Genomic DNA, 13,697 nt, shown 5'->3' with positions numbered 1-13,697 from the left:
ATGTTATAAACCAGTGTGACCTCAATTTCTTTAAAAAAAAACTGTATGCAAATGAAGACAATGTCATCAGCACATGAGGGCTGCTCTGTCTGGGCCGTGGTTCACATCACCTTAATAACCAGAACTGAAAGGGTGACGGGGGTGTGAAGACAGGGCAAACCCCCAGAGGGCCATTGGACCTCTCCTGGCTTCAGGACCCCAGGAATCCCAGTGACCTTTCTGACCCCAACACTTCCCCACCCACCACCTCTGGTCCCCTCATTACACGTCTGAAAAGTCCTGAAAAATCTTCTACTGAGGTTCCTTTTTATTACGCACACACACACAGAAAGAACCACTCCTGGATTTTGTCTGTTGTACTTTTGTTCTTGGATCTGTTTGTACTTATTCAGAAATTACATAATTAAAAAAAATAATATGAAGTAAATGTGCACATGAGCCCGTCAAGCTGCCTGGGCCAACATTCACTTGGGAACCACAGTGACAGCTCCTTGTTTTTAAGCACAAAGTATGTCACACCTGGAAGTAATTAGCATAATTTTTACTAATTTATAGCTAATTACACAATTACTTTTCTATGAAAGGTTCTGGAAAGACACTCGAAGCAAGTTGCACCAAATCCAGTGGCGAGAAATTGCTTGAAAACATTTTGCTAGCTTCAGACATTTAGAAGGAGGGACGGGGGAGGGGGTACACCCAGTAAAGTAATTCTTTCCTATTTCGGAGTGTTCAAATATGACAGAGATGTAATTTCTCCGGTAATTTGCAAAGCAGGATGTCTAAATGTCTCTGCTAATCCAGCCCAACCAGAGGCAGCTCTGAAAAAGAGCTCCAGCCCCAGCAGGGGGTGTTGAGAGCACCCAGGACCAAATCTAGGAGGCACTGCTTTGCGACAATTAGTTTTGTGATGGAGCCAAAATCTGACGGCTCTTCCTCCAGGAGAAAACCGACTTTGTGACAGAATGTGACCCCTCGCCAGTGCCCTGCTCCTGAGAAACTGTGACTTCCGGAGGTTGGTGATGGATTCAAGCCTTGGGAGCACTTGACTCTCAAAGTCAACTTCCAGGATGCCAGGGCCTGAGTGTGTCACGTTGTCTAAACGGTGCCAAGAGAAACAAAAACACTCTCGAATTCAATTCATTCAACTGACACATCTTAAGTTCCTACTCGTTACCCTGTATTCAGTGGGAAGACTTACAAAAGGAACAGTTCCTGCTTTTCCTAGTCAGGCAAAGAAAAGAAACAACAGGGCAATCAACCAACAAGTGTGCCTGGAACGCTGCTTTAGGCAGAGAGGGGAGCAGAAAGGAACGGGCTGCAGCACCTGCCCTCAGGAGGCTGATGGTCCTGAGACCAGAGCCACTCGTGGGATGCACGTGACCTAGCCTGCATCCGTCCTGGGCCAGTCAGCGTCAGGCTGGGCGGCCTGGGCTGCCAGTATTGCTAAAATGGGAAGCTGAGGGAGGCCACAGGAAGATGACGGAGTCCCAACCCTACAAGACCTGCCGGGGCAGGGGAGGTGAGAGTGTTCTGTCATGTCAGGGCCACACAGAAGGACGCCAGGGAGGCAGCAGGGGGAGGATGGGTAAAGCGTCCCAAATGCCCCAGCAGGAAAGGAGGTGCAGGAGCCAGGAGCATCCTTAAAATCTAGAGACTGCACACCAGACTCCTGGGAATGACCCTGGGGCACTGAGTTCTGGCCTTTGTCCACCCCAGGGCTGCGTATTTGGTGACTGTCCATAGAAGGGAAGCCTTACCAAGCCATGGGGACATGTTGGAGAAGCTGACGGGAGTCAGCAGAAGGGACTGGCAGGGCAGAAAGGCACACGGTAGTAGCATGCATTCTCAGCAGGGATTTTTTAGGGGCAAAATACCTGAGATATTGCAGTGATAAACAGATATACCATATGTCTGCGGGATTAAAAGTTCATGTTGGGGGTGATCAGGAAATGCTGTCTAAAAAGTCTAGGGGGAGGTGGGGTTAGGGAGAGGTCAAACTCAAGAAACCCGGGGTCAAGGTCCCTAGAAGGCGGAACCTCATCTTCCGAATGGTCCTGCCATCACCTCCCCATCTCCTTAGGGTTAACCACTCCTTCCCCCGCAGGGACACAAGCACCTAAACCTGCCTGTGCCAGGGCGTGTGTCCCTGGAAGAGGACTTACTGGTCTTCAGGTCTTCCTCACCCCCTAGCTTGTGAGTTTCCCGAGGACAGAGGTGGAATCCCGTCCTTTGCACGCCTGCACCCATCACAGCGCAGGAGGCGCTGGACACACAGCAGTAAAGCCAAGTTGAACTGTTCTGTGACCTGATGTCTCACTTTAGGGACCCCTATGTAGGTGGGAGTGAGGCCCTCGTCTGGCGTCCAGTTTCTACCAGGCTCACTTCAAGGCTGTTGAGAGATTTTGGCAAAGAAACGTCGTCTGCCTCCCACAGGAGAGGGATGTTAATGGCTTACACTTGGCATATTTTCTTCCCTTTTCCAAATTGCTTTCACAGCGGCTGTCATCTGACCCTGGCAGAAGCCCTGGGAGGCAGGTGGAGGATGTCATTAACGGCCACACTGTGCAGGTCCCTCATTCGCTCAACAGGTATGCTGGAGGGACTCAGGTGTTCCAGCAGTGGAACACGGGGGCCAACAGGATGGCAAGGGCCCTGCCCTCGCCTGGCTTACACGCTCCAGAGAGGACACAGATAACAAGATAGTTACTGATCTGATCAATGCTAAGAAGGAAAGCGAAACACAGAGGAAAGACAGAGAGGCACTCTGGCCAGTGTGCTCCCGGAAATCTCCCAAGGAAGGGACCGGCATGATGTGATGTTCCCGATGAGTGTGAGCTGGTCGGGAAAGAGCTACAGAAAGAAACGGAGACCCAAGAAGGATTCTCCACGCCTGGCAGAGGGCAGCAGGTCTGCAGACTACACCTGCCTAGACCTCCTTTTTCATAAACTGAACCCACCCTCTGACCCTCCCATTTTGTAAATAGAGACCTGGATCACAGAGAAAGCAAGTGCATGTGTGCGCACACACACACATGTGCACACACACACATGTGCACACACACACAATTCCAAGGAAGCACCAGACAGGCAGGCAGGGGGGCAGACAGCAGCGCCAAAGCAACTTAAGGACGACAGAGGGAGGGGCGGCCCCACCCAGGTTCTGCTCCCTCGGAGGAGCACACGCCCCCTTCCCCGGATGGCAGCCAAGTCCCTGCCCTGAACCGTGTTTATGATTCAACAGGGCAGGACGAGGCTGTGCTGAGATTTCAAAGCTGGCGGTTTCATTAGACGCGATCAAGGAAGATCTGGACGACGGGTGGGAAGTGTGTGAGCGTGCACAGGCCGGTAGCTCTCACTAGCGCCCAAGTCAGGACCCCGCTTTCCTTTTCTCCTTTCCCTGCCACAGAAATTCGGAGAGTCATTCTTTTCCCTAAACATCGACAGCCCTGGTGACTCAGTGGTCACGTTCTCTCCTCCACTCAACAGATGCCTCCTTCCTGCCCTAGGTCCCTCTGCCTTGGAAATTCTCCTTGACCCTGGAAATAGAACACTTCCTCCACGGTCCAGGGCCACTTAACCTCATACTTCCAGAACAACACGGTGGGGCATCGCCCTACACTGTGAGCTTGAGGGCAGCTACTAGCGAATTCAAAAGAGGGTCAAGGCATGTCTCTGCACCACCTGCCTGTGCAGTGAGTGAGGGGCAGGGCTTACTGGATGCCTTGGAGCATTCTGGGTCTGTGTATACAATTTCCCCACTCCCCACCACAAACCTGTAGACAAGGAGCCCCCGATTTTGCGTGTAAGGAGACCAAGACCGGCAGTTTCTGTATCTGGGAAGGTCATGCGGCCACTAAGTAGCAGGACTAAGATTCAAACCCTAGTCCGTCTGACTCGAAATCTGGCATCTTTGCAGGACAGGGTGATGCTCTTTCTGGCTTTTCTCAGCTTCCACACCTCAAGGCACCAGCTGTGGAAAGGAAGACTTCCAACAGGAGTGAATCTTGCCCCCCACCCCAAGCTGACGCACAAGGGCAAGGTGAAGGTGTCTGAGAGCTGCAGCCGGGCTACAGGGCCTGGAGGCAGGCAGGAGCATCTCGCCTGGCCCAGCAAAGGCTACTTATGGCCAGGGCTTCTGTGGGGGCAGCTGGTGACCAGAGCTGGGGCCGGAAGCCGCATCCACCTCACTGATGGTGGGGATTCGTGAAGGAGAGACCTCCCTTCCTGATTCCAGACAGGGGACCCTGAGATGGGGGCATTGCATCTGGTAGGATGATGACTCATTGCAAAAGAAAAAAAAACCCACCTGGTTTGACATCCCATCCTGACTGAGCTGAGAAAGGCTCCATTACAACAGTGAAGAAGACTTTCCCCTCTGTGTGACCTTAGCTTCACCAGGGTGAGTGTCCCATGTACAAGAAAGTTGAATTCTGGGTCCAACTAATTTTGCATTTGACACTGCTCATCACAGAGTAAAAGGTACCATGACTTGAAATCCTGAAACCGGAGTCCCAGGCCTGGCCTTGCTCTGACTGTGATAAGCTGACTGTGATATTCTGGGCAACTCACGTCTGCTCTCTGGGCCTCCATTCCTCCATCTGACAAATGAGAGCGTAGGGGTAATGATGGTCTGGGGCCTCCGGGACTGGAATCTGTCCTTACAGGCTGCCCTGGGACAGTGGCCCCCACCCCATACAAACACTGTCATCTGTTATCAGCGGGGAGGGCGGCATTACGGGGAAGCCAGACACAAAGGCACAGTGAGATGGACAGAGACAGATCGAAGCAGGGAAGCTACCTGGCCAGAGAAAGAAAGAACAGTCTGGGAGTATGGAGAGAGAATTAGAGTCCCTGATGTAAGCAGACTCTTGCCAGTATTGCTGGAAACAAACAGTGACAGATTGCTAACATGTTACAGTGAAAATTACCAACACGATGAGACTTTTGCACCATAACCAGCACCTCTTGTTACCCCATTAACAAAACCGATGAGGCCAAACTGCTAACAGGAGAGCGTTCGCGCTGCATTATACCACTCCTTCCCTGCGTGGAGCGGGCGACTGACTAGAAAGTGCATCGATATCTCCCGAGAGCCAGTTTACCCCGGACAGACTTGGGGGAGGCCCTGGAGTGCACACTTCTCACGTCACACCTAGGAACACCCACTTCTGCCTCCAGCGCCTCCGTCACCACTGCCCCAGACGTCTGTCCCCGTTGCGGAGCTGGGCTGGGAAGGGCTATTCGCCATCACATGGAACAGGAACCAGTGACCTTTACAAAGTACACCAGGCTCACGGGACAGGCAGCGGGGGAGGGAGGGACCAGCAGACGGTGGTGCGAATGGGCTCATAGAGACCCCAGCTCACGTGCACCTGTTCCTAGAACAAACCAGCACATCAGACTCACCACGATGTATACCGTGCTCCCCGATCTGGCCACCACTTACTACACAGCCAGGCCAGAGAGAGCCCTGAATCCTAATTCCGTCATCCCAGAGTTCAAACTGTCAGCTGAGCCCTGGGAGGTATAAGGAACAGGACACATCTGGTTCGTGGAAGCCTCTGCCTAGACATTTGAAGAGGATCCTTCCTCTTTGGGCCCGGGAAGGATTTCCTGTTCAAACCCAACCGTCATCAGAGAGAGCTGGATTAAGAATTCGCTTTACGCTCACTCCTCTTCCAAAAAAAAAAAAAAAAGAAAAACACCCGCCAGTTACCCCAACCTCTTCACATCTGCGTTTTTTCCACTGGGATAATCACCAGCTACCCTAAGCTCCCTGCCATCATCCCAGAGAGTGGGGCCCGTCTGTGGCCGCCCCCCTGCTCCAAGAAGTCCCTCAGAAAAAGTAATTGGCCCAAGATTACTCTGAGTAATTGAATGGCAAGGGTTTTGTATACCAAACAGGGACTTGTCTTTGTCAAAAAGTCTTTACAAAGTACCCAAGTGCTGGGTGTCAGACAGGACAAGTTTTTTAATCATGTTAAAATGATTTATTTAAACGTCAAACCATGTCACCCCACTTCCTTTCATTTTTCAAACTGTTTGTGTTTTTTCTGGATGATAAATTTATCTTCAGACAGCCTCAATATGACTAATTAACTTTGAAATATAAGAACCAGATGTGTGAGTTGGAGAGCTTTCTGAACTAATGCCAGACGAGCTGGTGGGGTTTTTTTTTTTTCTTTCTTTCTTCTTTCCCTGCCTTTCCCCGCCTGCCTGTCTCCCCCCGCACCCAGCGTTCTCTCTCCCTGCTGGCTGCCCCGAAATCACCAAGCAGAGACAAGTCGACTACATGGGATTATAAGACTCCAACAAGCAGCAAGCATCCACTGCTTTTTCTCTGGACTCCACTCACCAGCCTCTCAGGACCCCACGCTCTCCCTTTGACAGTGGCCCCAAGACGCCTCCCTGGGACTGGCAGAGCTGTCTGGGAGGAGGGGCTGGGAAGACACCCCCACCCTTGCCCATCCCCACTCTAATGATCTATCTAAGAGGGAGCACAGAGCTGCCAAAACACATTTGCCACATGAAAGTAAGTCACCCTGCACCATGACACAAAGTGATTTCTTTTAAAGAGTCTTCCCCTGTGAAGTCCTCCTTAGATCTGCCTCCTCCCTGTTCCCTTTTGATGAGGGACAAGCGCACGGCGCAGGAGAAATGAGGGCTAGGTGGGGGAAGGCTCGGTGATTAAGTCTTTCAATTCTCTAAGCTGAAGCGCTTCTCGGTAATGGTCCATTTGGGGATTGGAAGCCACAGATGTGTGTGTGTGTGTGTGTGTGCATGTGTGCGCGCCACTCTCAGGGACAGGCTGGCAGCTCAGAATAATCAGGTGATAGCAAACATAACATTCCTTCTTGCAGGAGCCACGTCGCTGAGTCAAAGGGCCAGAGGGAAAGGCAAGGGCTGTGTGCCTCAGTTTCCCCACGAGCCTGTCCCACCCCATCTCTCCCCGCCACAGTCGGCTGAGGTGATGCGAGATCACAGATGCGAACGCGCTTGGAGCGCTCTCAAAGACGCGCGGTGCCTCCTAAGGGATTATGAGGCTAACTACCCCTGTTATTATATCATCATGGCCATTATCATGATCACGCCTCTTAACGCCTGAGATTTTTCACCTGGGATAATCTCACTCACTTGCAGGCCAGCGGAGTTCTGCAGCCTGCCGGGCGCCAACCTGTGGAGATAAACGGGGGACTTGATTCTTCTTCTCAGCAAAAAACATCAACAGAACTACATCCTGGGCCCAGGGAGAGGAAACCACCCCCCTCACACTCACACACACACACACACTCGCTGTCTCAGACTGCACACTGCTGGCCGAGACAGACTTGGCCGCCGACGAACACCGGCACCCATGCTGTCAAGGGGACAGAGAGCCGAGTGAAGTCCCCTCCCCTTCACTAGAGAGCGAGGCAGGTGAGAGGCCTGGGGAGGGTCCTCGGGGCTCCCTGCTGCCCCTCTGATCTCTCTTTAAAAAGCCTTGCTCCCTGCTCTGGAGACAGGACAAGGATGCACCTAGCAGGTAGGACCCTGGAAAATATCACGAACTGGGGCAGGTTCCCTTTATCATGAGCTGGAGCAGATCCCCTCAGGTCCTCATACTTCCTCTCTCCCCATCCGGGTCCCCGCAAAATCCGTCCTTGATTTCAGCCGTGTGTCACCGAGTCCCCAGTAAGGAGGAGTCTCCCCACTCCAAGAGGTGTTTGCATGGGAGCAGGAGTCTCTGGGGAACTCGTGAAGGAAAAGGGCCTTCAGTCATTCAACAGGCAAGGAGATGAGGAAGGGGGTGGGGTGGGAGAGGGCGAGCCTCCCACCTCTTCAATCAGGTCGTGCCTCGGCCGGATGCTGAGACAGCACATCTTAGAGGCAGACAGAGGGACCAGAAAGGATGGGAAGGCAGCACTGAGAAGGTCAGCCTGGCCGCTCCCCAACCCCCGTGCTGGGGCCGAGTGAGGGGACTGGCTCTCAGCCCCACCCTACGGGAGCCCGAGGCCACCTCCTCTCTAAGACCCACCACCCAGAGCTCCTTGGGAAGTGGGAGAGAGGGGTTGCAGGAACACTCAGCACTCTGGCTTTCCCGGGTGTCTTCCAACTTCCCAGGACAGACAGACAGACAGACGGACAGATGGGCAAACAGTGCAATGATCTAGTGAGAACTTCCCCCACCAGAATCTTCTCTCCACTGCAGCAGCAGGAGCGCCTCTTCCCCACCACCCACCCCACCCCTGGGCCCCCGCAAGAGGGCACCTCCTGGAGCAGAGCCATGAGTGTCCCCTTCCCGCAGGGCTCCCACAGTCTGCCTTGGAGAAAACTGCGTCTAGACCCTGGCTGAGTTCTTTCGACAGCACTCCCACCCACTCCCCCGGGGGGAAAAATCCAGATAACTTTCTGACTATTAATAACAGTTCTTGGTCTGTCAAACTAAGATAATGATGGAGCTTACCAAAGCGCAGGGTCCTTGATTAAGTGACCGGGACCAGAGAAGTCTGGGAAGCCGGCAGACTGGGAAAGTGGGGCCCTGGGTCTCCTGGGCCTGAGAGGGGGTTGCCCCCCACCTGCGAGCAACCCCCTCCCTCCTGCTGCTTTTTCTCCCCATTGGAACCAGAATCTGCACTGATGAGCCCAGAGGCGGCCCTGAGTTCCGGCCAGGGGATCCCACCCTGGAACACCCATCCATCACCAAGGAGCCACCCAGCGTTCTTGGAAACCAAGAGACCTGGATTTGTTCTCCTTCCCGCTGCAAGCAGGCCCGGCCTTCTCCCACCAAGTGAACATAACACAGCAGGAAACTTGACACTGTAACGGGCAGGAGGCATCGTTCCGGAGCTGTCAGCCCTGAAGTCTCAAGGACCTGGGATCCGACGGCCCGTCCGCGGTATGGCCCGAGATATTTAATAAAGTCAAGCCCTCTGGATGGAGAGGCTGCAATGCCCCCATCCCTTCCTGCAGCTCACGCTGGAGTTCTTTAAAGCCTGCCTCGCGTCTGTCTCTCTCTCCAGAAAGCCTTTCGTGCCGCCTCGCCAGACTGACATTTTGACAAGTTGCCACGAGTGACATCTGATTTGTACAAATTTCAAGACTAATAAATCTACCTGTCAAAGCGGAAACTTTAAAAGGAGCTAAGCCCAGCGGGTATAGTTTAACAGAACTCAAGTTGATGAAACTGTAGGATGGAGAAATTATATCTGTCACAATCCACCCACATTAGTTCTGCAGAAATGTTGGCAACCGAAACAAACGTCTTTCACGGGCGTTACCGAAAAAAAATTAAAAATTAAAAAAAAAATTTTAATCGAAAAAGGAGATTGTTAATACCCCGTGTAACAAGTCACAGTTCTATTTGTAAACGAACAAATTTGACGTATTTAATTTTTAATTTAGTTGCAGATGTGAGAAGTGTCTCTCCTCCTACCTTTTAAGCTGTCTCCCTGGAACCTGGACTTTCCATTCAAGCTGGGGCCCATCCATCACACGGCGGCTCCCGGGCCAGCCTGCGGCGGGGCGTGGGGACTGAGAGCCACTGCAGGGCTGAGGCTGACACGCTGCCCGCAGCCCTGCCTCCCCACCGGGCCTCCAGCTCCTCCATCCATCCCCAGGCGGGCGCTGAATCACTTCCTCCACTGCCCTCCGGCCTTGACCGGGATCCTGAGCCCTGGCCCCCACTCTGGGCTTGGCTGTGGGATTTTTGTTTCCAAGAATGCAAATGTTGTGGGGTAGAGAGTGAGGGAAGTAAGGCAAGAAAAACGTATACGTCTGGCTAACTTTTTGTTTTTATCTTATCTTCCCTTCCTGTCTCTGACAAGTCCACTTTTGCTCTGAATCATCACGTCAGACATGGATAAGCCAGAATTCTCTGATGAGAGGAAGAAACCAGGGGGAGGGAGGAGAGTTTCTCAGGGTCCCACACACCTAGGAAATCCAAGGAAAGGCATGTGAAACAGAACCCCTGGCTGTGTTCTCCACGCTCCCCCATCCCTCCACCACCCCTGGGTCACAGAGGACGGTGAACTCCTCCCAGCTCCTCGAGGTGGCCTCGGCTTGCCCTTGGGGTGAGCTGTTTTCTGTCCAATGGCAGCCTCCACAAGCCAGAACCTCTCCATAATCGTTGCTGTTACTACTGGCTTTCCTCCTGAGAGTTCCAAATGGGATCTCATTTGCCCTCTCACTCAAACCGGTTAGGAGGCAAGCAGGCAGGACAGAGAGGATCTTTGTTCTCACTACAACTAGAGGCAGCGGGGCTGAGGTCACCCAGTCCTTCAGGGTGGGCCACGCTCCAGCTCCCAGATCATGTGGTCCATCCTTGCCCTCCCCACAGGGGCTGCTTCCGCCCTCCAACTCCCGAGCTTCTGCTTCAAACTCACTTGGGCAGGACAACACCTAGAAGCAGGCATCTTCTCTTATATGTCTCAGCCTGCTCCAGGAGCTGGCTCTTGGAGAGTCGTGATGAGAAGGATGCTGACGCTACCGCGGATGGCACTGAGTCCGGGGCAGGACTCCGGGGGTGGGGGCGGGGCCGTGTGACAATCAGGGAGGATCCCAGGCCTCCCCGACCCCGCCACCCCACCATGAGCAGCTCTCTCAGGATAGGCAACACAGTGCCGATCTGTCTGCCGGGAATGGGGGCTGCCCAACTCACTATCCTCCCCTGTCCGTGGGATGTCTGTGAAGCAGATTCCACCTCCTACACTCTGCTCTGCACCATGTGAGGCAGGGAGACCTACAAGACAGGATCCGTGTCCCAGAGGAGTAACAGTCCACCTGAGGGTCATGTAAACAAGATGACTCAGGGCAAACTAGATCGTGATCAAGAACACAGTGAGCTCAAGCAGAAGCATGAGGGGTGAAGGGGCCCTGGACCCAGCCCTGAGGGATCTTGGGAAGAACGTCCCCTCTGTAAGGACAATCTGGTGGCCAGATGATATGAGGGCCCCCACACTTTCTGTGGGTTTTTGAGAAGAGGTGTTGCAGGAGTATACATGTGAAAGCTCTTTGTAAGCGATAATCATTTAGGCAATGGTTGTCACTGTTTCCGTGGGCTGGGGCGAACAGGCCTGTCTTCACCGAATGGTCAGGTTAAGATCTAACACCCAGAGCAAATGAAGAAGTAAATGAACAAACAGGCGAAGAAACAGGTCGGGTGGGGCTCTGAGGAGGGATGGAATTCAGTGGCTCTCCGCTCCCCCTCCGCCCGTGCCACCCACAGCCTGAGCTGCAGCTCCCATCCTCTCACCGCGCCAAGCCCTGGGGCCTCACCCGTACCAGTCAGAGGCAGGCGGGGCTGGCGGGCAGCAGTCTGAGGGGTGGGGGGGGTGAGAGCAGCAGGAGCCAGGAGAAACCCCAATATTGCTTTTTCCAGACAGGGCTGTGGCAAAGCTATGCAGCTTTTCGGAAGTGGGAGACCCTGGGATGGTAATTAGAAGTCCTGGGGTGGGGCCCCCGGCCACTGAGCCACTGCCTCCAAGGCACCACCCCGCCTGGGGAATGGCCAAGGTCACCACGTTTAGAAGACACAGGATTCTGAGAGGCATGCAGGTGAGTCAGGCTTCACAGGTAGGTGCCTGGGGGAAAGAGGGACAATGGGGCAGCTCTACTGAAATTCAGTAAGCGGGCCCCATGTTAAATTCACCGAGCACACCTAGTGCTCCTGGGACGTTAGGGTTCACTGTCAACATGATCTGATTCATACATTTGCATCGAAGCAGGCAAACCCTTGCGAAGTGGTTATTGGGAAGCCAGAGCAGGGAGAGCTTTGCCGTCTTGTGTGCAATCGCACAGCAAAGCCAGCTGCAGATTTAGAAACCGCCGGCTTGAGTTTTCCTTTGAGATTGTTGCTTTTTTCCTTTTTCCCTCAGCAAGCTGGCCCCTCCAGGGAAAGGCTCAAGTATGCCAAATGTGACTAATAAAAAAAAAAGAATGTCTGAAGACTTTTTTTTCTAGAATAAACATCTCACTGTATATTTAAAAAATTGGATTAGTGTTTGCTAACTTCCAGGGCTCCTCGCCTAGCAAACCGGAGATCACTCCCCTTTTATAATGAGTTTCCTGAGTTCGGACAAGGCGAGTCAAGCTGTAAGAGAGGCAGGAGGCACTCTGCAAGCCACAGGTAGCAGCCCAGAGCAGGCCCAGAGGCTCGAGGCCCAGGCTGGGAGCTGCAGGCCCAAGGGGCTTCCCTCCCCTGCCAATGGAGGCTGATCGCTTTGCCCCCGGCCACAATCACTCCCTGATTCTACAGTCCATTGTCTTCTGTCTGGGGTCCATTACCCACACTGCAGGGAGAGCTTAAGTTCTGAAAGGAGAATCCAGGCCCATCTCTTTCTACAGCCTCCAGGCAGCATTGTGGGTTTTGCAACCAAAGAGAAAAGAAAAAGAAAAAGAAAAAAAAAATCTTGAACTGTTTTTCAAATGTTCTGGGTCTTGGCAAACCCCAAAATGCCTTTTGCCAAATGCTTTTTCCCTTAATTTTTAAACCTCGGGTGTATTTCCAGAACAATCCAATCCATCTGCTTCTGATTCATTTACACTTAACTCATTAGGAGGCTGTTGCGTAAGGAGCAGTTTGACGTCCCCAAGATCCCCTGGGGAGGGATTCCTCCCCCCTCTTTGAATCAGAGAGAGGCGTCTTGCCAGCTGGGTATGGGGCACAAACCCCCCAAAATGGAAAGCCTGGCTTGAGACCCCAAGTCCCCAGGATGAGAACAGGTTTCCCTTGTGTCCCACCCATCACTCACCTCGCCCTGCTGTTCCCACTGGATTGTCACCATAATTGCTGTTATTGTCATTAAGGATACAACAAATGGCCACATATTATTGTGAAAGGCTTCGCACTGTATTCCACTGTATGCCATTCTTCATTCATGCGCTCTAGACTCATCTGCTCAGAAGTTAAACAAACACCGCTGACCCACTGTGAACCACCACTGGGGCCTCGGATGGGGTATCAGATTCAAGACTTACATCTAAGCACCAATCCATCCCAGCTTGCCTTCTGCAAGGGCTATGAGCTCTGCTAGGAAGCCCAGGAGGAGACATGTGGGCAGAGAGCAGCTTCCAAGGGCAGAAAGCAAAGCCGGAAAAAGTGAGGATGGCCCAGAGGGACGCTCCAGGAGAAAGAGATGGCCGGTTTCCAGGGGTGTGAATGACTGGCCAACCTAAGCCACAGGAGTCACCCTTTCTCTGCTGGAAAAGAGGTTTTTCTCTCCCACCTCCCATTCTTCATTATCATCATTGTCACTACCGCCTTTATTCAACAAAATTAATTTTTAAATGTATGAAGTGGGGTGGGGGGAGGGTATGGCTCAGTGGTAGAGTGTGCTTAGCGTGTATGAGGTTCTGGGTTCAACCCCTAGTACCTCCGTTAAAATAAGTAAGTAAGTAAATAAACCTAATTACCTCCCCCCAAACCAATTTTTAAATAAACAAATTTTTAAAAAACTTTTTTAAATGTATGAAGTGCCTTCTATATACTCAGCCCCACCCTATGCTGAGGACCACAGGGGGCCAAAGAGGTAGTGAAATGTCTTCTCTTAAGGATTTGCACCCCATTGGGGAAACTTTACATTTTTCATGAGCGTTTATGATTAGCAGACAGCTTTTGGCCAAATGATCGAGGCACAGGGAGAGTGCAGAGTGGTCCCCCAACAAGGGAGAGTTCATGAGCTGGGCTGGTCAGGAGACGGGTTGCAAATGAACCAGCCTGG

General features: G+C 52.6%; 1 long non-coding RNA gene across 2 annotated transcripts in view; it reads right to left on the bottom strand.

Annotated features, from left to right (window-relative positions):
- Positions 1-9,582, bottom strand: part of LOC116660104 — a 29,102-nt gene extending 19,520 nt beyond the window's left edge. The window contains exons 1-2 of one of the 2 annotated variants that reach the window (XR_004315487.1): positions 9,413-9,582; positions 7,135-7,174 (exon numbers count right to left, since the gene is read on the bottom strand). This is a non-coding gene — a long non-coding RNA (uncharacterized LOC116660104). Of the gene's footprint in view, positions 1-7,134; positions 7,175-8,443; positions 9,185-9,412 lie in introns of those variants that run through there. The other variant, XR_004315489.1, reaches the window with a different exon arrangement.
- Positions 9,583-13,697: the final 4,115 nt, after the last annotated feature.

Source organism: Camelus ferus, chromosome 26 (assembly GCF_009834535.1).
Source record: "Camelus ferus isolate YT-003-E chromosome 26, BCGSAC_Cfer_1.0, whole genome shotgun sequence".
Lineage (NCBI taxonomy): Eukaryota > Metazoa > Chordata > Mammalia > Artiodactyla > Camelidae > Camelus > Camelus ferus.
The sequence above is the reverse complement of the archived record's forward strand: the minus strand, read 5'-3'. Positions and strand labels throughout refer to the sequence as shown.